Raw genomic sequence first — 27480 nt, forward strand, 5'->3', positions numbered from 1 at the left:
GGCTCCAGTGGAGGGCTTTTGCTACTGAATCATGCCTCTTTTTGTACTGGTTCTGTGCAAGTGCCGGACATTCGCTTGCTATGTGGTTTATGGTTTCATTTTTCGTATTGCACTTCCTACATATGGGAGAGATGTTATTTCCATCTATCGTTCTTTGGACATATCTGGTTCTTAGGGCCTGATCATGTGCCGCTGTTATCATTCCTTCAGTTTCCTTCTTGAGCTCTCCCCTCAGAAGCCATTGCCATGTGTCATCGCTGGCTAGTTCTTTAGTCTGTCTCATGTATTGTCCGTGCATTGGTTTGTTATGTCATTCCTCTGTTCTGCTTGTCTTTCTCCTGTCTCTGTATATTTCTGGGTCTTCGTCTACTTTTACCAGTCCTTCTTCCCATGCACTCTTTACCCACTCGTCTTCACTGGTCTTCATATATTGCCCCAGTGCTCTGTTCTCGATGTTGACGCAGTCCTCTATGCTTAGTAGTCACCTCCCTCCTTCCATTCGTGTTATGTATAGTCTGTCCGTATTTGCTCTTGGGTGGGTGTAGTGCTTTGTGTACTGTCATATGTTTCCTCGTTTTCTGGTATATGCTGCGAAGTTCTGCCTTCATCCATTCCACTATTCCTGTGCTGTATTATTATTATTATTATTATTATTATCATTATTATTATTATTATTATTATTATTATTATTATTATTCTATCAGTCATTCCTATTCGATTGGGTGGTTTTTTTTCTTTATAGTGTGGGGTTCCGGGTTGCATCCTGCCTCCTTAGGAGTCCATCACTTTTCTCACCATGTGTGATGTTTCTAGCAACACACTGAGATGTGTATTTCTGGTAATAGAAGTTCACTCTCGACGTGGTTCGGAAGTCACGTAAAACCGTTGGTCCCGTTGCTGAATAACCACTGGTTCCATGCAACGTAAAAACACCATACAAACAAACAAACAAACACTCCTCTGAATGAGTTCTGGAGCTACTTCGGCATCTAGTTTTTCCAGGTTCCTTTTCAGGGATCTTGGGATCGTGATCGTGCTTAGTGTCCCTATGGTTGTGGGTACAATTTGCAATGACGTATCTCATATCCTTCTTATTTCTATTTTCAGGTCTTGATACTTATCAATCTTTTCTTTCTCTTTCTCTTCTACTCTGGTGTCCCAAGGTATTGCAACATCAATGAGTGATACTTTCTTCTTGATTTTGTCAACCAACGTTACGTCTGGTCTACTGGCACTTATCACCTTATCTATTCTGATACCATAGTCCCAGAGGATCTTAGCTTGATCATTTTCTTTCACTCCTTCAGGTTGGTGTTCGTACCACTTATTACTGCAGGGTAGCTGGTGCTTATTGTACTGGCTCCAGTGGAGGGCTTTTACTACTCAATCGTTCCTCTTTTTTTTACTGGTTCTGTGCTACGTGATTTATGGTCTCGTTTTTCATATTACACTTCTTGCATATGGGTGAGATGTTATTCCCATCTATCGTTCTTTGGACATATCTGGTTCTTATAGCCTGGTCTTGTGCTGCAGTTAGCATTCCTTCTGTTTCCTTCTTGAGTTCTCCTCTCTATGCCACTCCTCTCTATAGCCATAGCCATGTTTCATCGCTGGCTAGTTCTTTAGTCTGTCTCGTGTACTGTCCGTGCATTGGTTTGTTGTGCCATTCCTCTATTCTGGTTATCATTCTCCTGTCTATATTTCTGGGTCTTCGTCTACTTTTATCAGTCCTTCTCCCATACACTCCTTAGCCACTCTTCTTCACTGGTTTTGAGGTATTGCCCCAGTACTCTGCTCTAGATATTGACGCAGTCCTCTATGCTTAGTAGCCCTCTTCTTCCTTCCTTTCGTGTTATGTAGTCTGTTTGTATTTGCTCTTAGGTGTAGTGCTTTGTGTATTGTCATGTGTTTCCTAGTTTTCTGGTCTATGCTGCGGAGTTCAGCCTTCCTCCACTACTACTCCGCTGTATCTGATTACTGGTACTACCCGTGTGTTTATGGCTTTCATCATATTTCCGGCGTTGAGTTTTGACTTGAGTATCGCCTTCAGTCTGCATATTACTATTATTATTATTAGTATTAGTATTCTTATTATTATTATCATTATTATTATTATTAGCAAAGTAGTTAAACGAGACCACTGAGTCACAGCATTCCTCGGTGCAACTGACGAACAGCAATCCAACATTAAATCTCGTCTAAATTTCGATAGTAAAGCGACAGAATAAGTTCAAATACCTGAGTGTGCGCGGTCAAATTTCTTAACTGAATGGGAGTGAGGATATCATTCTTGTCTCTAATTATGCCTTCACTTTCTCTTGCTCTCCATCTGCCAAGAAACTTCATCCCAATTTTCTGTTTGTGAATGATTTTTGAATGTACTGGTTCACCAAGATGTGCTTCTGGATGTCTTAACCATCAGAGGTGCAAATAAATGTGCAATTATCGTCATTAACTACGGCCGAAACATTCATTGTAACTAAACCCTGTTTATTAATCTCAGCTTAAGCAAACTGCCTCCAGTCCTTGTGCATGGCGAAATAAGTGCTTACTTTTTCAAAGATAGCCATAAATCTTAAAACTGAACGTTAACAGAACAGAGGTTTTACTGACCTTGCTCTTAGTGCAGCATGCGAATACAATCCTGAACTGAAGCTGTTGAAGAGACTGCTACTTAGATCCAAGTTATTAGAAAAGCGCTATTGAATGTGTAACTCCCATGTGCATTAAAAACACTGAAAGTCGTCAACCAAACGACATTCAAAATTATTTCTCCGTAACGGAAAATTTATTCCGTGGGTTCAAAGCATGGGATGCATTTCATTTCCCTAACATTGTGCTGTCAGTGCTTGAATGTTTTTCCTTTACATGATATTCAGGTCTCTGTCTTTTGGGGCATAAAACCAAGCAGACAATGTTTGATTTTTACGGAGCTACCTATTTTATTTTAAATAATAATGGTACCATTAGCCTACGTCAGAATTTGAGACTGATTTACTTCCCAGCTGTTCAAAGTAATAATAGCTCAATTAAGGGTAACTGAACTCATTTGCGATTGCAAAAGGTCAACCTCTTCCAGGTCCGACCTATAATTAGCATTTATTTCAGTTTTTCCACTGTGAAAGAGAATGCCAGAGATAAATTAGTTTCAAAGAATCTTGGTCTCGTCAGTCTTGTCTTCTTTTACATACAGATGACGGGAATTATTATACTTTATTATAATCGGGCAATCCTTGGGATTTAGCCTTATCTCCAAAGTTTATGGCTTTTCACTTATACGTATGTCCTCCAAATCGCTTCCTTTTTATCCTTGCGTGCTGATGTCACCTTTTTAATTGTGCTTTTTTTTAAGATCTAAGCTTCTCACACTAAAATGACAGTTGCTCCAGCACACATAATCTTGTCTCATATAACAATTGTACATCAATAAAATTTCGATCTCACAACGTCTCTGTTACTGTTGAAGCAAAACACTAGATGCTGATCATCCAATGGAGAATGTCATTCTGCTTTAATATATCTCACTCTTGAAAAGCCAATACACCGAGGGAACCGGAATATTTTTAGCCGAGGATTCTTATGAAAAGGCATAACAGTATAATAGCAGAACCTTTTGGTCTGCGGGAAAAATCACCTTTAAACAAGACAATGGGCTTCTGATTTTATTAAGCTGAGGAGATCGTGGGACAAAGAAATACCATCCCATTAGCTGGAGAAAGGTTCAGATCTCGGGAACAAAAATCATGGATCTCATTAGCCATTGTATGGCATTATAGTTTGAGAACTACATAACCACCAAAATTCTAAATTTCGCATGAAATCATATGACCTATTTTTCATATATATATTTTTAATGGAGTAAAAATGGGCTTCCAGATCCTTATCCTGATCATTAAAATGCCAAAATATTTTACGGTTCGCATAACACAAAGCTGTAAGATCAGGAGTTATCAGTTTTTTTCTGTGTAATTACTTCAGGTTTAATACAAGATGCAACACTTTTTAGTCGAAACTAATAACCCGACAGGCTGGAGCCCATTCGTTTTAGGTACAAATCTGTTTTCTACCTTTGGCACAAGTGCAAAATTAGAACATAAATGTAATTTACGTAAATAAACTTAATTTAGAAAGGCAAGCAGCTGCCTTTATTGAAAACAGTGCACAGAAGAATCAGACTTTCTTGGGCTGGGATAGGAGATTCTTTATCATTTGCCTGACGTCTCTTAATTCCGGGAAGTTGCAACAGCCATTTAGCAAATATTCTTTATTGTAGGCAGGTAAACTAAGAACCAAGAAACTTTGGAACCTATAATTCAATGCGAAAGTTTCCACACTCTGCACAGAAATACTGTCGAATCCGGTGAAATTATAACTTTTCAGACACAAAACATCCTTAGACTTTGAATTACATTGTCATTTTCATTGATGACGACACACTAAAGTCGTCTAATTACCAGGTGCCTGATTCAATGCTTAGGTAAACTGAAGCTAAAGAACGGCGGACTTCCGCCTCCTCCGGGAGGAAATCGACCCGGGAACTTTTGTTGGTGAGGAGAAGAGCGGTCTGGCCATTGTAGTACCAACAGAAATCAAACACACTCATTTTTACATATGCATACACTTTAATGTACATCTCCCAAAAGCTTGCTGAATCCATTCTGCAAAGCTCCTTAAATGCAATTCAAATCAGGGGGATCAATTACAAACCCCAAGATTATCAATGGAAATTGAAAATTGTATCAAAATTCCGTTTGTGTTCATGTTTGTATTTAAAGCTGTTGAGCTTAACGGGAGCCTGATAAACATACCAGAGCAAGGGTGATATAAATTTAGAGTCTGCAAGGATGGATAACAAACATCAAACATTGTGTGTCCACTTAAGCCACCTCCCTTTTTCAATGTGTGTTTGGCGCTCATCGAGGTTCTGTTAAGTACTGATGTTAAGAAGAGGACGCCCAAGACCCTCAGCAGCATTCAAGAGATTTTTTCCAGTGCAACTGAACGTAACTTGACCATCCATTAAAGGAGGATGTTTGTATAAGGAGGTATTTAATGGAAGTGCCTTTAGAGACAGAGAAAGAAACGAATCATTTCAAAACGGTCGGGAAATTCCTTTTGACAAGAAGTATAAAAGAAGGAGAATCGTGGAACCAATCTGTACGAGCAGTACACTGATAACACTGAACTGAAATAGATTCCCAGAGCCTTTACCAGGTTCGGTTCTCCTCTTTGTCGTCTCGCTTCCCAGCTGAAACTCTCTTGGCGGGGAGGTGGAGAGGGAAAGCATCCGAATTCATAAACAAATAGACTGGAAACTGATGCTTTATCCGAATCATTTAAATTTCTCTCGACGAAACGGGCTTTAAAATTCGGTTAATGTAGCATGAAACCTCTTTTTGTACATTTTTATTTAGCTTGTTTTTGTGCCTGTTTATTCATTTCTTTGTCTCGTTCAAATCTTGCATGCTTACCCAATCCCGGTGACAATACAACCTTATATGATCAGTAGGTCAGCACTAAGCTCTAGTGACCCTAAAGTGACCTCTCCCCGTATCTCAGGATTTGTATGAAACTCTTCGGATTGTTCACAGTTTCTTTGACTCAGTAAATAACGCTACGCATTTTTCAAACCTTCTCTCGCTCGACAGGATATCATTTCGTTAGCTACAATCTTAAATTGGTTACAGTTTCCCCCAAAACTACTACACAACAGTATATATATACATATATATATATATATAATATATACACTATATATATAAAAGTTTTTAAAAACATACTTTTATCAAAATCCATTAAAAGGTGACCAATAGGTTTATTGAGACACCAGGATTTTCTTATAATCAATCATGTCCACAAAAATAAAAGCGTGGGTGCCAAACATGGAAGAGATAAAAAAGAATATATTTCTTTTCTTGTAGTATTTCCTTCCACTCTTTTATTTTTGTGGACATGATTAATTGTAAGAAAATCTTGGTGTGTCTCAAAAAATTTATTTTCCGCTTTTAGTCATTTTAATAAAAGCGGATTTTAAAAATCTGTTTCTTATATTTAATTTATTTTCCTCCTTAACTGCGTGACGTGAAAAGCGAACACTCTACCGTTTCATTAATTCAAAAGTGAAATGACACTCGTGGCCTTATCGCTCGAAAATATCCTAATATTTTTCGAGGAGAATTTCGGAGGTGTCACGCTTGTCAGCTTGTGTGTGGGTTTTATTGTTTCATATGTGGGCACAATAACTGACAGACGTGAGTATTTGACGTGCCTAGTTTTTCTTCATTTTTTAAATAAATTTTGTGGACAGTAACTGTTTTCCATTCTGCACATCTGTCAAACATATCAGGACTCATTGTTAGGAAATGTTTTCCCTTCTTTTTAATGATATATTGTAAACAGATCTAAGTTTACGACTCGCTTTCTTTCATGTTACCTTCGCCTTCCCTTTGTCGAAATGTTTCGGTCAGATATCATATGAATGTCAAACCCTTTTATCACAGAAAATGTTAAGAACAAGAAAAAAATAACTATATTTCTTCTTTTTTTTTAAAGCATATTAATTCTCAAATGGCTGAAACCCCATGTAAATCAATTTCATCATGCAAATCGCATATCATGAAACCGACTATCTGGGTTTACGCTTCCATACAAATACGAGTTTTCGAATTCATGGACATGATGTATACAGGCAGTCATTTATCACGGTAATTCAATAATGTGCGTTTAAAAATTACATTGTATCCTAAACGACTATATCCCCGTGTCTTTGCGTTATCATTAATTACTCTGGATTAACTCGGATGAAGAAATATTGCAGCCTGTATTTCATCATTTCTTTCAGTTGGCTCAGTTTATAATTACCTGTAATAGGGACATCGTATTTGAACGCCGGATCGTGACCTCGTTGAACCCAGATGCCCTTGCCAAAACAGATGACGAGAATTAAAGGGATCGCATCTAAAACCATTTTGCCGGAATGAGCCAAATTATTGCCACCAATTAAGACAAAATCGAACCCTTGGTTGGAGACTCATCCCCGCTTCCCCACTATGGCCTCTCCTCCTCCGAGAGCTTTCCTTCCCCAACTTCGCTCACGTTTGCTTTCTCTTGCTTATTTTTTGGGTCCTTCTCTCTCTCTCTCTCTCTCTCTCTCTCTAGAGAGAGAGAGAGAGAGAGAGAGAGAGAGAAGGAAATGATTGATGGTGGTAATTAGATTTCATGAAAGAGGAAAGACTGAAACATTTTTTTCAGATCGAACCAATGAAGATTTGAACATTTTTGTCTGCATTAGACTAAATAAAATTTTTGTTTTGTTTTATATAAGTGTCTGCTTTTCAGAGATACGCACATATATGAAATATATATTTGCATGCATATATATATATATATATATATATATATATATATATATATATATATATATATATATATATATATATATATATATAATGTATATATATATATATATATATATATATATATATATATATATATATATATATATATATATGTGTGGTGTGTGTGTGTGTGTATGTGTGTGCGTGTGGGTGATAGATCGTTGACATATGATAGGTAAAAACTGTCCAGCATTAAAATAAATTTATTTTAAGGATGCATGACAATGATAAAAGTATGGATACTAAAGCACACACAAATACACACACACACACACACACACACACACACATATATATATATATATATATTATATATATATATATATATATATATATATATATGTAGTGTATGTATGTATGTATATATGATAGCTGGACATAAATAGACTGTGAGGTTTAGAATCCTCCTAAACCAAAGGATTACATGAAACTTAACTTATATATATATAATAACTATATATCTATATATATATTATATATATATATATATGTCTATAATGATAGCTGGACAATAGATAGACTTGGTGAGGTTTAGAATCCTTCCTAAATCCAAAGGATACTATGGAATTATATTAATATATATATATAATATAATATATATATATAATATAATCTATATGATACGCTGGACATAAGATAGGACTGGGTGAGGTTTTAGGAAATCCTCCTTAAATAAACCAAAGGATACATGACACTTATATAATATATATATATATTATATATATATAATAATTATATATACTAATATTAATATATGTAATTTGGATTGGATATATATAATATATATATAACGTTCTATAATTTATATAATATTATATATATAATATTATATATATATGGTGTGTATATATATATATAATATATAAATAAATATATATATATTCTATATATATATATATAGTGTGTGATGGGGTGTGTGTCTGTGTATGTGTGTGTACGCTCACGCGCGTGTTTTTGTTTTTTGTGTGAATCATTGAACAGCCATTCGGAGAATAGTACGAAATAGTCAGCTTGGATCTGTTGGCATCGCAAAAGTTGGAAGAATGAAATATATCTGGATGAGAACTACGAGAAGGAGAAAGGAGATTTCTGGAGGATAACCACAGAAAAGATATGAGAGACGGAATTTAACAAAGGCCCTCTCCACGGTGGTGATATGGTAATTTGTTTTGTTTATATATATATATATATATATTATATCATATATATATATGATATATATATATATATATAAATATAACAACAAAGCCCCTCTGCGATGATGGTGATATTATAAGAAAGTTTGTGTATTGAACATATAAATAAATATATGTGTGTGTACCATAAATATAAAGCAATAGGTTTTAAGCATATCGCATAGATAGCGTTCGTTTGAAAATGTCGAAAAAGATATGCTTCGAAGTTGAATTGTGCGGCAGCACCAGAAGGGTTGATTGGAACTCATACAGTTACCGTGGTATATGGATAATTATGAGTTGATACGTAACGGTGTATTCAATTTTCCCATAGTTCTTCCCCTTGAGATGTAAGTGACATGTTTCTTCTCTTTGTGTAGGTAATTTAGCTCGCGTATCTGTATCTTCGTGAGTGTACGAATATTTGAATTTGTGAGGTTGCAAAGAGAGAAGTAAAGAACGGGGGCTAGCCTAGGGAAGGGAGAACGGGAAGATATAATGTCATAGGTTGCTCCATCAACATGAGTGACGCGCCTCCCCAGTTCTGCGAGTCTCTCCTGTTGATTGTGAAAAGATCCTGTTCAGGGGAAATCTATTTCTCGAATGATCAGATTCGTTTGGTTTCAAGTCCATTATGGTGCCTACTTTCATAATATATTCGTTAGATAGGTGCACCAGTATAATATGCTCTCTCTCTCTCTCTGATACACATGCACATCACTATTATCGAATCTCATAATGTGGGCGCTCTTGCGTACTTCATAACATTATCTTCTTCCGATGCCGTTATTTCTGAATATATATATATATATATATATATATATATATATATATATATATATATATATACAGAGAGAGAGAGAGAGACCTTACCTTACCTTACAGACCTTAAATCTTGTTCGGGTTGCCCCAGGTCCCTCAGTGTGAGGCACCTCTAATGTCTACCAGAGAGTTGCTAGTACATCTTCCGGTATATTTTGCATCTCAATCTTGGATGGTCTGGGATGCAGTTAGATATTTGTCGAGCTTATTCTTAAACACATCTACGCTCACTCCTGATATATTCCTCAGATTAGCTGGCAACGCATTGAATAGACGCTGCATTATCGATGCTGGTGCGTAGTGGATTAATGTCCTGTGTGCTTTCCTTATTTTTCCTGGTATAGTTTTGGGCACTATTAATCTACCTCTGCTTGCTCTTTCTGATATTTTTAGTTCCATGATATTTTCTGCTATTCCTTCTATCTGTTTCCATGCCTGAATTATCATGTAGCGTTCTCTTCTCCTTTCTAGACTATATAATTTTAAGAATTGTAGTCTTTCCCAGTAGTCTAGGTCCTTAACTTCTTCTATTCTAGCTGTAAAGGACCTTTGTACACTCTCTATTTGTGCAATATCCTTTTGATAGTGTGGGTACCATATCATATTGCAATATTCAAGTGGACTACGAACATATGTTTTATAAAGCATAATCATGTGTTCAGCTTTTCTTGTTTTGAAGTGCCGTAACAACATTCCCATTTTTGCTTTACATTTTGCCAACAGAGTTGCTATTTGATCATTGCATAACATGTTCCTATTCATCATCACACCAAGGTCTTTAACTGCTTCCTTATTTGTGATGTCTCATTGATTAGGTCCCTTATATGCATATAGCTTTCTTTCTCTGTCTCCATAATTTATGATTCAAATTTATCAGAGTTAAATACCATCCTATTTACCTCTGCCCAATCATATACTTTGTTAAGGTCTCTTTGTAGAGCGTTCCTATCTTCATCACAAGTAATTTCTCTACTTATTCTTGTGTCATCTGCGCGAAACTACTCACTACCGAATCCTTCACATTATTGTCTATGTCTTCAATCATAATAACAAACAGTATTGCAGCTAACACCGTACCTTGCGGCACACCGGATATTACCTTGACTTCATCCGATTTCTCGTCGTTTGCAATAACTATCTGTTTTCTGTTGTGTAAAAATTCTTTTAACCATCTTCCTACTTTATCCACGATATTGTGTTTTCTAATTTTCTTCGCTAATATATTATGGTCTACTTTATCAAAAGCTTTTGCAAAGTCTAAATAAACCACATCTGTTTCATTTCCGCTTTTCATATTTTTGATATGTTCTCACGGTGGACTAACAGTTGGGTTTGTGTACTTTTTCCGGGTACGAAACCATGTTGTCCTTTATTAAACAAATTATTTTATTAAATGTTTCATAATATTTTTCTTCATTACCCTTTCATACACTTTCATAATATGTGATGTTAGACTCACAGGCCTATAATTACTTGCCTCTAGTCTTGATCCACTTTTGAAAGTAGGGGTAATATATGCTAATTTGTGCTCATCATAAATCTTGCCTGTATCTACACTTTGTCTTAATAATATTGCAAGTGGCTTTGCGATAGAATGAACTACTTTCTTTAACAAAATAGCAGGAATTCCATCAGGCCCTGCAGCAGCTCCATTTTTAATTTCATTAATAGCCTGCACAATATCAGCTTCATTAATATCTATGTCAGCTAAATATTCACTATTTTCATCCCCTTACTTCTATATCATTATCTTCATTATCTATTCTAGGGGTGAATTCTCTCTTATATCGTTCTGCCAGTATTTTGCAAATTTCCTTTTTTTCATTCGTTAATCTCCCTTCAATTCTCAGAGGGCCTATTTCTATTCTTCTTTTATTCATCTTCTTCGCATATGAGTATAATCGCTTGGGGGGTGTTTGCTTGATATTTAATAGGGTTTTTTCTTCCAAGTCCCGTTTTTCATTTTCTTTTGATTGTATAATCTTTTGTTCTGCATTTTCTATCTTACTTTTTAGTTCTATAACTTTCCATGCATTTTTTTCTTTTGCAAGACCTTTTTTCCACTTTCTGATTTTCTGGAACAAGATCCTTCTGTCTCTTGGTATGCATGAATGATGTTTACTTTTCTTCTTCGGTATATATTTTTTCCACTATTTTCTCCAATATTTTATATAATATCTCCGTATTTACCTTTATGTCATCACTTACGAAAATGTTATCCCAATCTTTGTTTAAATTCTTCATTAATTTCTGGACCAGTTTTCATATTTTTACTGTAGAAGAGTTGTATTTTCCATATCCTTCCCACTTTTTCATTTCTTGCTTATCTCTATTTTCACTTGCTTTGGAATGAACTGTTAATTCTATGACATTATGGTCTGAAATATTCGCATTATAAACTATTATTTCTTTAACATAATTCATCTCGTTCACAAATACTAGGTCTAAGGTATTTTCCTTTCTTGTTGGCAGGTGATTTATTTGTTGAATGTTGTATTCTAGTAGCATATCTAATAGCTTTTCAAATTGCCTCTTATCTTCTGCACTACTATTACTCTCTTTTTTATATGTATAAGTACAACCACAATCTCCTATTCGTTCTTTCCATTCTACGAAAGGAAAGTTGAAGTCACCAGATAGGAGAATAGTCCAGTCCTTGTGATTTCTACATATATCATCCAATTTTTCAATTATTAAGTCAAACTCTTTCAGTATTAGGAGGTCTATATATTACTATGTTCATCAATTTTTCAGATTCAAATTCTACCGCTATTAGTTCACATTCTGAGTTACTATATTTCTCATATATTTTTCCTTGTTTTTTGTCTTTCCCATATATTGCGGTTCCCCCTTGATTCCTATTTTTTCTATCTGATCTATAAGTTTGGAACCCTTTTATTTGATCATCATTCCCAGTCTCTTGGGAATACCAGGTTTCACTTATATTCATTATATCTATTTTCTTTTCATTTTGGGTTATTGTTCTTCTAAGTACTCTATTTTTTCTTTTTGAGTTACTCGTAACTAAACCCTGCGCATTCATCACTATGATGGTTTGCGTGTTTTCTCCTTCATTTAATACTGGTAGTAATAAGGATTTTCCCATGTCTCTTTCCTGTTCCGGTATGTTGTTCTTTTTTTTTTTTCATTTCCAGAAATTCTGACATTAAAAAATCCAACTTTTCCATAATATTTGATCTTCCCTTCATCATAATTATTCATTTTGTTGTGGTCTGAACTCTGCCAACTGTTCTCCGTTTCTGCAATATCCTCTTGCATAATAAATAAATACAGGTTATTCTAAAATTTTTTTTCATCTCTTGAGTAGAATTTCGGAGCTGATGCTTTGAAATTTTTTGCTGACACCTCTGCATATCTCATTGGTGGTTTGCTTTTCTCTTTTACCTGATATTCTTGATTTCTCTCTTTATTTGTTTCTTTCTTATTTTGGATTTTATTACTTGGTTGGTTATTTATTTGATTATGATTCATGGCTACAGGGTGCATATATTTGCATTTTTTGTCGAACTTACATCCTTTTCCTTCTTTTAGGTTTTTACATATTTTTGGATGCAGATCTCTGCAATCATCCCCATATACCATCTAAGTATGCACATTTACCATATATTTCATAGTTTTGACATATCTTAGGATGTTTGTAGTAACATCTTTCTCCAAATCTGCAATTCCCTCTTTTCAAAAGGTTGCAGATTTTGTCTTTCTTGTCATTTTTCCTCTTTCCCGTCATTGTAATAGATCTGGGTAGAGCCTCTTCGGATTTGCTTTTTCTGTTGTCATGTCGTAATTTATTTCTTCGTAGGTATGCTGCTTTATTGCCTCATATGTAGTATCAATGAGTATCTCTGCATCCATACGTTTTATCTTGTTCCTTTGTTTTTCCGTTATTTTTTTTGTTCTGTCATTTCATTTTTGTTTACTTCTCTTCCGTTTTCCTCTTCTTCTTTTTCTTCTTTTCTTCCTCTTCCTCTTCTTCTTCATCCTCAACTATTTGTACATTCAATCGTTGAGCGAGAGAGAGAGAGAGAGAGATACGTGTGCGTGCGCGTGTTTGGGTATGTTAAGCTGTTTAACGTAACAGGTGGTGGTTCCCCGGAAAAAACGTGACAATGATGACTTCCACATTCATATTTTAGGTGATGTGTATTTTATTTTTATATATATATATATATATATATATATATTATATATATAAATCTATTATTCATATATAATAGCATTATATATAAATTATATATGAATATATATATACATACATATATATAGATATATATATTAAATTTATATATGAATATATATATACATACTATATATATATATTATATATATATATATATATATATATATATATACAATGTGAGTACGTATTTAGGCAGTTTCGTGGTATGATGGGTTATCGACTGCACCTTTTTTTAATGGGGGGCCTATTTATTTTTGTCAGTTTGAAGTATCCTTTCTTTAAATATACATAATTGAAAGAATAGCCAAGAAATATATATATATGTATATATATAAATTTATTTATATATAACTAATATATATATATAAATATATATATATACTATATATATATATATATACGAATATATATATATATATAATATATATATATATATATATGTGTGTGTGTGTGTGTATATATATATATATCTATATATATATATATATATAATATATATGTGTGTGTGTGTGTGTGGTATATATATATATATATATATATATATATATATATATATAGTGAGTACGTATTTAGGCAGTTTCGTGGTATGATGGGTTATCTATTGCAGATTTTTTTAGGGGGGCCCTATTTATTTTTGACAGATTGAAGTATCCTTTCTTTAAATATGCATAATTGAAAGAATAAGCAAGAAATGCATCAGTCATAGAATAATCTGAAAGATTAGAGAATCGATCCCAGCAATTAATGTTTATAAGGTACTACGAGCGTTCTCACACAAATGACAGAAGTCATTCTTTTGGGTAACTAATTTTCTTGCATGAAATAAAACCCCGAGATAATTAAGGCCGGGGACATTTGAGTGCAAGTTACAGCACAGTTTTGCAGAACATCTAATATATAAACATTAGCCTCCAGTCTTTTTAATTAAACCTTGAACATGGACGCATTTACGTATATAGTACATGATACAAACGTATTTCGTATGTATGTATGTACCTGTATGTATACTATATGCATGTATATATATAGAACAGTAAGTAATGTTCAGATAGTTTTATGACTGCGATTGCCTGATTATAGAATGATTTGTCTCAGATTAACTAGAAAAGATAAAAAGAAAACAAATATTTGGTAACAAACACTATATATATATATATATATATATATATATATATATATATATATATATATACATATATGTATACTTATATGTGTGTGCGTGTGCGTCTGTATATGTGTGTATAAATGTATGCATATATATATATATATATATATATATATATATACATATATACATATATATGTATAAACTTATATGTGTGTGCGTGTGCGTCTGTATATGTGTGTATAAATGTATGCATATATATATATATATATATATATACATATATACATATATATGTATAAACTTATATGTGTGTGCGTGTGCGTCTGTATATGTGTGTATAAATGTATGCATATATGTGTATATATATACACAAATATATATATGAATGTTCATATGATTACATTATATATACGTATGTATGTATGTACTATATGTATATGATATACGATGAAAAATTATCATAAAATATGAAGAATTGTGACTGAGCATATGTCTAATATAAACTTGGTGATAGGCAAAAATATGTTGTGAATTATTTAGAAAGATCTTTTTCACTCTAGAAACGATATCTAACGTCTTCTTCCAAGCTGATATTATAATACGTAGCAAGAATAAAGAATACTGAATGTTAATATTGTTAACATCTCAGGAGGTTCAAAACCCCATTGACGTGAATTACAGGCTTATAAATGACTTACGGAATGAAGTAACCGGACGAAGGGATCTTGTTAAGTGGCCTAAACAATAACGTTTCTCTTGAAACAACACCGGACGGTCATTTCTCGTATCAGAGAGAAAGTGACTCGAGGACATCGGGAGTCATCACTCATAAAGGGAGTCCAGCAAACAGACCTGTTGGTTACCCACCTAAGACTCTCCGGAGAGGAGGAGCTTCGAGCACAAGAGTGAAAGGAAGACAAGGAGACTCACCTAAGGGCTTGAAAAGGCAGCAGCTACTCTGATGTGGAGCCCAAGGGCGATCTTCAGAGTTCCCCATTGGCTGGTGATGACGGACGCCTTCAACGCACGCTGCTCGCCCATCCTCACCAGCCGAGGCCCACACCGCACCCACACCACCCACGAGCCACCCTTTGGGTTCCTCTCCCGCACTCGAGGTTCCCCTGGTGAGGTTTTCCGAACTGGGGCTTTCAACCCCAATGTAAGAAGAAGCAGAGGACCTGAAGAGAACAGAAACTTGGAGCTTTAGATGAAGTTTTTAGAAATGGAAAAGACGCAGCCGTCTGAGGGGATGGGGGACCTCCTGGGCAGCCGTGGGTGGTGTGGGGATCGGGTTAAGGCGCGGGTGGTGTGGGCGTGAGGTGGTTGTGGGCAGCAGCAGCAGCAGCAGCAGCAGAAGAGCGCCAACAGGAGACCCACACCAACAGTGGGGTCACCACGTTCCACAGCGCGATCAGCAGGGAAAAGCTGGAGTCGCACTGTCCCATCCACAGCGTCGCAGAGGGTCAGCCACTACTGCCACAGTCACCTCCGGGTGCCACTGACCGACCCTCGCCTGCCCCATCTTCGACACGCCTGCCCTGCCGCCAGGCCACGCCTACTGCATCGAACCCCTCCCACAATCTCCTTCCTAAGCCTTGGTACAGTTCACCTAACGCCTTGTCTTGCCCCGCCCATTCGCAGATCCTCCCAGCCATTGGCATTCAAGCATGCGGAGATTTCTTGGAATTGCGCCAATCAAAATATTTCTCCTACTTTGAATGTTCCCGCCCGCCTCTTGCAACACTCAATCATACCTGAAAATCACTTACGGCACGCCCTCAGAGATCGGCCCCTTTCTTTGACTCGATCCCAGTCTTAGACACGCCCTCTCTCTCTCTCTCTCTCTCTCTCTCTCTCTCTCTCTCTCTCTCTCTCTCTCTCTCTCTCTCTGCTTCTTGAAATCCATTGTAGTTACTCTTATTCTCCCGATTCTTTTTTTTTTTTTTTTTATTCTTTTCCTTTAATTTTTCCATTTCTGCAAGTTTTTCGTTTTTCCTCTTCTGTTATTACTCTGCACATCCTAATCCTCCCCTTCAATAAGCCTGTTGCTAATTCGCTCCCCTCCTCCCCTAGGAGGAGGTTTCATAGGTACCCTCACCTCCCCCCTCCCCCAATTCTTTCTCCAAGGGCGTACACGCACACACGCGCACACTTTCAATACTTACACGCGCAACCACACACACACACAAACGCACACGAAGCCGCACTCCGACTGCCTGTTGCTGGCAGTCTTGGGTCGATGTACTCTCTCTCTCTCTCTCTCTCTCTCTCTCTCTCTCTCTCTCTCTCTCTCTCTCTTGATACCCATTTGTCGTTAACCTTTTTCCGCCTTTCCAATTCCCATCTTTGACAAATTTGCGTTTGTTGTATTAGATAAATTAGAACTGACTGAGGTCATTGATATTATTATTGATGTGAGTGGCTTTCCATACCGTACCATGTAAGAAGCATTCACTTTAAAAAAGGGAGAGAGAGAGAGAGAGAGAGAGAGAGAGAGAGAGAGAGAGAGAGAGAGAGAATCTCTGTAGGGGGATAGTGCCGTCAGTGCACCTCATGCGGTGCACTGTAGACATTATTTAAGGTTCTTTGTAGCGTCCATTTTATCTTACTTTCCACCCTCCCCTATATTTTGGTTCATAGTGAAATTGCGAGGTTTTCCTCATGTAACACTTTTAAACCTTCCTTTACTCTTAATATCCCTTTCAGGCTGAATGACCTCATAGGCCCCAGCGCTTCTTTTAAAAACTGTCGGTTTTAGCGAAATGAGACTTTTGGCCCAAAATGGTTAGGTGAAGTCAAGCAATTGATTCAAGAGCAACATTGTTGTCAATCATGTTTCATGTGAAGGTTATTGCTGCCCCTGAATAGAATAATTGATGCCAGTTACTATAAAACTGTAAATAAATATATATACATATCACATATATAATATATATACAATATATATAATATTTATATTTTAATATATATAGATATATTTATATATTTATATATTATATTAATATATATATATATATATATTCAGTTCCCTTGCTACGGGTCATGTTTATGTTACTTTGTCAACCCTTGTTATTCACAAAGGCCTACAATGCAAACAATTCCCCCAGCAACTTCCAACTTTTTCTTTCATTTGTCTTCATCATTGACCCTCCTGTGACTGTCCCAGAAAGGGAATGGGGCCAGTGGCCATTTCATACATTCCAGCTGTGCCCTTGTACCGTGCTTATTATTACTCTCATCTAAATAAGCAACTGTTACACTTCCACTAAAATACCATTTCAGAATAACCCTTCCATTCTTCGACCATCCATACAGACACTCACTTCATTTACCATCAAAAGCTTACTCTCAGTAACATTCACTATCATCTTTCTTCCGTAACTTACACCTTCGGCAGTCTTACAGTTTCAGTTTAGTGTTACCAACGAGCAGTTATTAGCTAGTTTTCCATTATTGTCTGTTGCTTTAAGAATGTTAATCAGCTGATAAGACAAAGCAAACTTGTCCTAGAGTCTACACATATCACAAATATTCATATGAAATATAATAGCTATCAGCAATTTTCCCTCTACACCACACCACAATATTTATGTCTATTCTATCGTGAGCTCTTTTATGACCATATATGCTACAGTTCCTCACTATTCATAACACAAGGACACTAAGTAGACGTTCTTTCAGTCACCGGTTTTTCTTTTCAGTTAAACACGGGAATAATAATTGGTCTCACCCTTTCCTTTGGAATCTTTCCTTTATTCAGCCGTATTCGTGTATTCCATCGTCAGGTAGTCACTTACATCCTCATTCCGTAGCCTCTGACGTGTAATAGCAGCGTTTACTATTGGATTGTCATCCTTCGCCCCTCTAACTGCCCTCCTTACATCATCAAAAATAGCTTCCATTACTACTAACAAATTTGCATTAACCCCAATATTCTCTATATAAAAGCATGCATACTTCTATCACGTCAGTCAATTTAGAACGTGCACGGAAAACTGCCACTGGGGAAATTGCCACGGGGATGATTGCACACAGATCATTGCCCATGTGGGAGAATTGCCTCTAGGAACATCGGCCATGGGTGAACATGCCACGGGGAACACTCCCCAGGTCTTATAACGGAAACTAAAGATTTATATAAAAGTAGTTACAATACTTAGAAATAAATTCTTTGTAAAGATTTATTTGAATGATATTAACGTTTTAGAAACTAATTTCATTTAAAATATGAAATTGACTTTTACAACCATTCATCACTGATGTTTCGTAAACAGGGAACCGGTTTTATTTAAAATATGAAATTGTCTTTTAAAAGTATTTATAACTATTTATCACTGATGACTCTTAAACGAGAAACTAGTTTAATAGTATTTTAAATGTAGGATAAGACATACTATTACTTATTCATTTCTTGTTTTATTTAGGAACTGTCCGAGTTAAAACCCATAATAGCTCGTGTGATAAAAAATGAATGTGGAAGAGTTATGCTTGTCGATGAATTGTAATTCATGTATCATAAACATGGCGAAAATAAGAATGACACAATTATTTATTGGGAATGTTATCAAAGGAATCAAAAGAAATGCAAAGTAGGATTGCACAAGCATGCATTGATAGCAAATGTTGAAATTTTAAAGTATGTTAAAGAGCACTGCGCACTGCGACTATAAGGATGTAGTTGAAGCCAAAAGTGTTCAAACAACTCTAAAAGCCACTTCTGCAACATCTCACCAATCGAGTCGTGTACTAGTATCACAAGCGGCTGCAACCTCAGATGAAGTTGCACTTCCTCAGTTACCTTCTGTAAATAACCTTTGTAGAAATGTTCGAAAATGGAGGCATAAAAATTGAAATTTTCCGCCCTTACGACAAGAATTGACCGTTGCCGACACGGGAGAAATGTTTTTTCAATATGATTCTGGAGTAGATGATGCAAATCGCATGCTTATATTTAAACCTGCAACAGGTATGGAAGATCTAAAGACGTTCAAGAACTGGGCTAGCGATGGCACATTTAAAGTGGCTCCTGGATCAACTTCTAACCTTTCATGTTCAGAAAGATAATCTGAGCATTCCTCGAGCATTTGCTCTATTTTCAGGTCTAGATATATATAAAAATGGATCGGAAGTATAAAATCCATCCTAATAGGTTCTGTTACATCTGTGGACATGCGGTTCTTCCAGACCGTCAAGTAAAAGTCACGGGTTTTGTGAAGAAGGCATATCAAGCTTACTTTTGGAGTCAAACTAGGGGACCAGGATAAGCCATTCGCTCCCCATATCTGCTGCAAAACATGTGTAGAGAACTTACAGGATTGGAGGAACAAGAAAAGAAAGAGTATGCCATTTGGTGTCCCAATGGTGTGGAGGGAAGGGAAAGATCACGTTACTGACTTCTGCTTTTGCATGACAATTTTAAAAGGCATCAGTCGCAAGAACGAGCACCATGTTCAATACCCTGATGTTCCTTCTGCCATAAAGCCAGTCCCCCATGGCCCTGATCTTCCTGTTCCTGAGCCAAAATGTCACCGTGGAATCAAGTTCTGATTCCGAATCTAGTGACATGACTGATACAGCTGAGTATGGTGCATACAGGTCAGAAGAGGACGACCAACCGGTGCCTTTGACCCAAGCCGAACTCAATGACCTGACACGAGACCTGAACCTTTCCAAGGAGTCTGCCCAGGTACTGGGTTCTCGTCTTCGAGAGAAATGTCTACTAGCACCAGGAACAACATTCTACTGGTATCGGGACCAGGAGAGAGAATTTAGAAAATTCTTCACGTTTGATGAAGCATCTGCACTGGTCTACTGTAACAATATTGCTGATCTGATTGAATTACTTGGTCTGAAGTATGATGCTATGGAATGAAGACTTTTCATCGACTCATCTAACAGAAATCTCACGGCAGTTCTTCTTAATAACGGAAATAAGTTTTCATCAATCCCCGTTGGGCACTCAGTTGAAATGAAAGAATCCCACAAAAGCATGTTGTCTGTTCTGAACTACCAGGAACATAAATGGTTGATCTGTGATCTTAAAGTTGTTGGACTCATCCTACGACTTCAAGGTGGTTATACAAAGAAGTATCCATGCTTTCTGTGCTTATGGGACAGCCGTGCTGATGACCAGCATTATTTCAGACAAGAGTGGCCATCAAGACAAGGATTAAAACCTGGGTCACACAACGTTCTGTCCCACCCTCTGGTTGAACTGAGCAAGATATTGCTCCAACCCTCCACATCAAACTCGGTCTCATGAAGAACTTTGTAAAGGCATTGGACAGGGATGGTAGAGGATTTGCTTTCCTCCATAAGAAGTTTCAACAAAAAAAAAACATGGCAAAACTCAAGGCAGGTATATTTGATGGTCCTCAAATAACGAAACTCATCAACGATGTTAGCTTTGATGATGCACTGAATTCTGCTGAACTCTCTCTGCCTGGTTGTCCCTTAAGTCAGTCATTGCAGACTTCCTTGGCAACCACAGAAGTTCCAGTATCAGAAGGTGGTTGATGAGTTAATGGAGAATTTCTGCCAACTTTGTGCGCGCATGTCAGTGAAAATGCACTTCCTCCGGTCTCATCTGGACTATTTTCCAGAGAATTGTGGAGACTCCAGTGAAGAACAGGGTGAGCGCTTTCACCAAGATATTAGTGTTATGGAGGAATGCTATCAAGGCCGATGGAATGTCAACTTTCTGGCCGACTACTACTGGTGCCTGAAGATGGATGTGGAGTCTGCTCACCACAAACGGAAGTCCCTGAAAAGACCATTCATCCATGAGTAGCTTCCTTAGTTCATTATACTCTTCTTGCTATCTATTCAAAATATTTTGTAAGCCTTCTGTGAAAAAAAAAATCAGTCTAATATTTTCAATAATGTGTTTCATTCACCTACAAGTAAATCAGAATTTGGGTTATTTTTAATGTGCTAATATTTCATTAACTTAATCTGATTGCAAAAAACTGGCCTAAAATCAGGTATTATATGTTAGACCTTGAAAACAGCACTGACCAGTGTAATCTTAGATTGAAAAAGTAAAAGCGCAGAAGAGTTATGCATGCAATTTCCACTGGTCATGGCTAGCTTAAAACCAGATCAGAGACACATTTGAACATGAATAACGTAACTATAACCAAAGACTTGGATGATAGGGGTTTTGCCCCCTAGAGACCGCCCCCCCCCCCCCACATCATAATATCATGCATAGCAGAACGTGTGCAACTATTCTGCAGTAATATCCAGAAGAATATTGAGTCTTGGGGTTTTGAATATGATGGGATATGATAAATAGGAGAAAAAAATACATAAACAGTTTATGTAAGGAGAGAAAGAGGGATGAGATGACAGTAAGTGGGGCAGGGTATGCATAACAGGGAATGACAGAATGACTGGGTTTTTGGTGGTTGGGAGATGCAGAAATTGTTGGATTAGGTTGAGTGTGGTAAGAGAAAAAAGTGATAGTAAATGTATTTGATAGAAAAATAGAAATACCAGAGGGTAAGAGAGAGTCTCTAGGAGAGTCTCACTCTGTACCTGGTAGGATCTGGAGTTCAAACCCAAGGACATTGGCTTTGGAAGAGATGGAGTAAATTATTAGAATCATCAGCCCCAGGTAGCTGTCATAGATCCCAATTGCTCGGGCACCACAAGGCTTGATTTGAAGGAAAGTGGGAGAGTTCCATCGTCCTGGGAGTATCAGGTTAGACAGCATATATACATTCCCTCTGGTTCTCCAAGACACGGGAAGATAACATTTCCCTGTCAGGGAGCCAGTCATTTGTGAAAGGTCTCTGCCAAGACAAGAAATATGATTATAGACTAGGGTTAAGATATCTCATTTTCATTCAAGCTTTAGACTATAGTATGTAAATATGTAAACAAAGGTGACGAATAAGAGCAGATGCTCCTCTTCAGACTTGGGCATTTCTATGACTTGACTCCCCATATCTAAAGTGATACAGTTTCAAAAATACCTTAACAAGTTAGTGAATAGTTTCTTAATGGAGATGTGGTAGATGCTGGTGATTTCAGTAGTTTTAGATAATTATGTTATGGCTCTGCAGTGTAGGGAAAGAATACATAAATTATATGAATAAACAATAACTGGTAATCCGTCTATCAATCTCACTGGAGGGGCAAGATCTTTGGAGGCAGGGTCTCAGAGTAGACCATGTAAAAGTATTGTAAGGCCTGAATGGGAGAAGGATTAATCAGTGTTGTAAGCATAAGACAAAGGTGGGTATATACAAAACTGATAAAATTAAATAGTACAAAAACGGCATTGTTATTTCCAGAGACAAAATTGCTGCCCATTTGGACAGGGTGCCAGACAGTGCCTCACACAGTGAAGTCTCAAAAACCTTAACATTACCATAGGAATAGTGACCCTAGATGTACTGGGGAAGAACGGAATGTTGACAAACCCAGAAACATATAAAAATAATATATGATTTTTTTCTTGTTGTTCCTTATTTTGACATCTAGGATCATCCTCAGAGTAATCAAAATTGAAGGAAATTAGGGTGATCTTCAAGCTTATAGAGAGTAATTCTCGAATATTGGAATGGTAATGAATAAATGATTGGATATTATCTGATGAAAAACTTAGCTAAGACTTTGAGGAATCAAGCAATGATACAAGAAAATAAATCAATAATAATTATAATGATTTATGATTTTCACTCAAAACAACCAAGAAGACTTGCATTTGACAAAAACCCATTGGCATCATATGTGTTATCCTCTCTGAGAATTTTATACCTCCCAGACTCGTCACAAGCCTCAGAGAGGAATGAACCCCTAAGATCCCAACGACTGGGGCACTCAACTAACAAATGCTTAACACTAAAGGGGAATGAAGTGGTTATGTTAGTACGGGTGGTTCCTGCCAACAATTAAAGGTTCGTGTATTAATCAAAGCAGTTAGTAGAGCAGTGTCCCACCTCCGAGGTATACTATTGTACTTCTCATCTTATTTTGATCTAAGGAGATCTAGTGTTGCTCCCAAGTATCACAGAGACCTTTTGATGTCTGACATAAAGTCTGTACGTAAAAAGGCCTATCTCCTTAGAATTAATTCACTCACAGCATTTTTTTTTATCTGTCTGCTTATTTCTAGGATCAACGTCATGTGATGGAACCCCTGACTTTTGATAAGATAAAGCGACTCTTAAGATTTAAGAACTAATATATTTATTATAAGATGGCAAAACACTCAATGCATCACTGAACATGGTAAAATTACCTTCTTTATTTAGTGAATCTATTTTCAAAAGCAGCCAGAATGTCATATAACTCCGCCGTGAAGATAGCTGATGCAGGAAGAAGTGCATTCTATTCTTTCAGTTAAAGATGAAGGTAGCCATTCACTCCAAATCTGTCTCCAGCTTTGAATTTAAAGTCGTTAGTACCTGTATAAAATGTTATTAGTGCTTGAATAAAACCAGTACCCCAGTGCTGTTATATATGTCGCATAATGATAAAGCAAAGCCTTTTTGCCATGTTAGTCTTAAAGCTAATGAAGTACTTACAAAAGCAGACCTCTGGAAGTTTATAGGGAGGGGTTAACGGTATTCTAAAAAGCAGTACACCATGTCTATAGAAATTCAAACTACTGTATTCAACAGCTGTTTTACGCTAAACCCATAGAGCAATAGAGATTTGGTGATCATAGTATCCGAAGAGGTTTCAAATGCAAGGGAGCGCGGAAGTTACTGCGACCTATATCAGTATCTGATATTTGAAGACTGGCAATATACTATATGCATAAACTCACAGACTTGGAATAGACAAGGACTTGAAACACCAGTGGTTAATCTCATGGTACACAGAATCTAACAATTTAAGAAGTTAGGGGTAGCCGAAGAGTATACTTTATACCTAGAGAAGGACTTGGGACACCCCAGGGTGTTTGATGTTTCGCAGCCCAAAATGTGTTTGCTACGATCTTTCAGATACTTTAATCCTTTCAGTCCAAAGTCTTGGAATCGAAATCCTCCCACACAAGGATTCTTTGAACTTTATTATAAATAAATTTTGGGTTTGGCTGTAGTTTATGAATGCAATAGAAGGCGAAGACAAGGAAAACTCGAGTATCTGTGTGGTCGTTTAGAGGAGAGTTATAGTTCCAGCAAATGGTCTTAGGTTTGTGTCTGTATCAATAAACCCCCACATTAAGGTTGAACATTTATGTAACAGAGAATAAGTAATTTTAAATATGGTGTGGTTTTAATTCCTTTTAGAAAGCTAACTAATGAAGTGATGAGGCAGCGTGCAATCTTGAAGTCAATGAGGCTGCTAATACCAGTATTACCTCAAAGTAATGCTCTTGCCATTTGATAGGACTGATCAATTTTCTTTCATTGTAGATGATGAAGGCCAAACTCAATCAGATCTAAACTATATGATATGAGATGATCGTGGAATACCACCAAGCGGCGCAATGTGAGATTAGTCATTTGAGGTATTAAAGAATTATGGAAGAAAATAAATCATGCTGGGCCTCTCCAACTGTAATGGTTGGAAATGAAGATGAGGACCCAGTTATTTGTAGATTGTAGACAATAAAGTCCATCATCAACGTTTTTATTACTTTAAGGCTGCAGTGCGCCTCTTCTTCAGTGTCAGAATGCCCATGGTGATTTCTCGAGAGTCCTCTTTAACGGGACATCAGTACAACACTATAGTTGAGAAGTCAATAGAAGAGCGGGTAGCCAGCTTAAGTTGAAGTAATGGAATGAATGATGTTAGTGAGGATGGAGCCTGGATCAACACACTACATATTCTTGTTGCTTTGTTGTTGTCACTGATGTGTGCTTCAAGAAATCGGCAACATGTTTTGTGAAAGAATGAAAGCAAGCAGTCTCTTTTAGTAGCAGTTCTCATTGCGTCTTGGTATTCATGGAAGAACAAGTTGATGATGGAGACCATTTGGTAAATTTAAGTAGAATGCCAGAGGCCTTTCTTCTTTAGTTCTTGCTGACATTTTTCTCAGAAAATTTCCGTAAATTTGAATTTTGGTCCTCAATCATATTTAAGCGAGACACGAAATCTTTACTTCAAAGAGAGTTCGGACTGCAGGTTTTCTGTTCGCAAAATATGACTGAAATGAATTTGTTTCGATGTATATATTTCCGCATGTAAGGTCATACAGCAGGATTATCACAAAGCTAGGATCATAATTCATGACGAAAGCACTTCTAAAGTGCTTTCAAATACAGTTAAATAGCCACTCGGGTAATATCACTCATAAACGTGTCAATATGAATTTGATATTCAATTAGCTTTGTAATAAGCAAAAATATGCCACTGCCTTAAATTATGCTATGCGTCTGTTTGTTCCTCAGTCCATTTGTGCATTTCTCTTTGCAAAGTCCTTCCCGTTGGTCGGGTAATGACGAGTCTTCATGAAATGCTTCTAAAATGTGACCGTTGCTATTGAACGATGTCAACTTCATTTCAACTTTGATGATTTTATCTAAAGGAAATCATTGATTTTAACGAATTACCGACACAAAAAAGCAAGTATGTTCATTTTCTGGGTCTTGACTTCCTTCTATGTTGTTATGATGAGGAAAAGAGAAAAAAAATTAGCAAAAATCCAAATTTATTTCGAAGACTTGTTTAGTGATACTGAGATCTCTGTTATAACTCAGGGCGTGTCTCGGTGTCACAAAGAGAAATTGAAACCGTTCTTGTCTATGAAAGATAAACGAGCCTCGTATCCTTCTCAAAAGGGAGTGACCGCAATACGCTGATTATAGATCACTCGGGGGGGATGGGGGGGGATGTTCACTCAACGCTTTTTGTAAGTGGAAGTCCATCGTTATTACTCACGTTATGCTTAATGGAGCAAAGAAAGTAGGTAGCTTGTTCTATGAGTTGCCGCACAACTTGCAATAATTCCATTGTTTCTTGTCATTCTTGTTCCAAAGCTATTCATTCCTTCTGAAAAGAAGTGATTTCCTTACTTAATAATGGACACGTTAAGCTTTGTAACTTTGGGAAGCTTTAGGTGTAAGAGAATCTCGTCATACTTGCATCACTAATTTCTGATAAGATCTAATGAACTTGAGAGACTTTTACTAAAGAGGAAAATGTCGTTTCATAGGAATGCCGTCTTATATGTAGGAAAAGTATGAAAGGTATTGAAGAGATTCATTCATGAAAAAGAATAACATCTCCCAAACAGGAAATCAGTACTATAAACCACTTTCGTTATTAATATTTGAAGATCGTGAAGAAAACGATGATAAGCCCTCTGGAAAAGGAACGTTGAGGTATACGGCATGAAACTATTTAACAAAACTACAGCATTCCACGCATAAAGATAGCAGATAGAAAGCAAACTAAGGTCATGATAGGTAATGAAAATGAAGTGGCTTTTACAATACCAGCATCCACAATAAGCAAAAAACAGCAAATATAGTAAATAGATAAAAATAGATTAAAACTGTGGCCTTTGATTTCTCACGTCGTATTTAAAAAAGAAAACAGGGCCTATGGAAAGCCAGCCAAACAGTCAGTCTCGTACCATGCATCAACTACAAGCTTGACATAGAAGGTATAACTCGCCTCTTCACTATTCTTAACTGACAGCCCATGGAGATACTCTGGATTTGCAACCAGAAACCTACATAGGAGTTGCTTTCTCTAAACAATGCTGGATGTCTTCAGTGCTACCTCCTTTAGACTTCCATTTCACCCATTGTTGCGAAAGTGCTGTTTTTGTACGAGTGTCAGCAGTATCCATGAACCCTTAAATGAATGCCTTTT

At 36.6% G+C, this 27480-nt stretch overlaps 1 protein-coding gene and 1 pseudogene across 1 annotated transcript in view; one reads left to right on the forward strand and one right to left on the reverse strand.

The window, feature by feature from the left end:
• LOC135216434 (sodium-dependent dopamine transporter-like) overlaps positions 1-16216 on the reverse strand; it is a 259994-nt gene extending 243778 nt beyond the window's left edge. The window contains exon 1 of the mRNA XM_064251797.1: positions 15631-16216. The gene's annotated coding sequence lies outside the window, so the exon portion shown is untranslated. The remainder of the gene's footprint in view (positions 1-15630) is intronic.
• A 3383-nt stretch (positions 16217-19599) lies between these two features.
• On the forward strand, positions 19600-20572 carry LOC135216563 (uncharacterized; annotated as a pseudogene).
• Positions 20573-27480: the final 6908 nt, after the last annotated feature.

The sequence above is a fragment of the Macrobrachium nipponense genome, chromosome 6, assembly GCF_015104395.2.
Source record: "Macrobrachium nipponense isolate FS-2020 chromosome 6, ASM1510439v2, whole genome shotgun sequence".
Lineage (NCBI taxonomy): Eukaryota > Metazoa > Arthropoda > Malacostraca > Decapoda > Palaemonidae > Macrobrachium > Macrobrachium nipponense.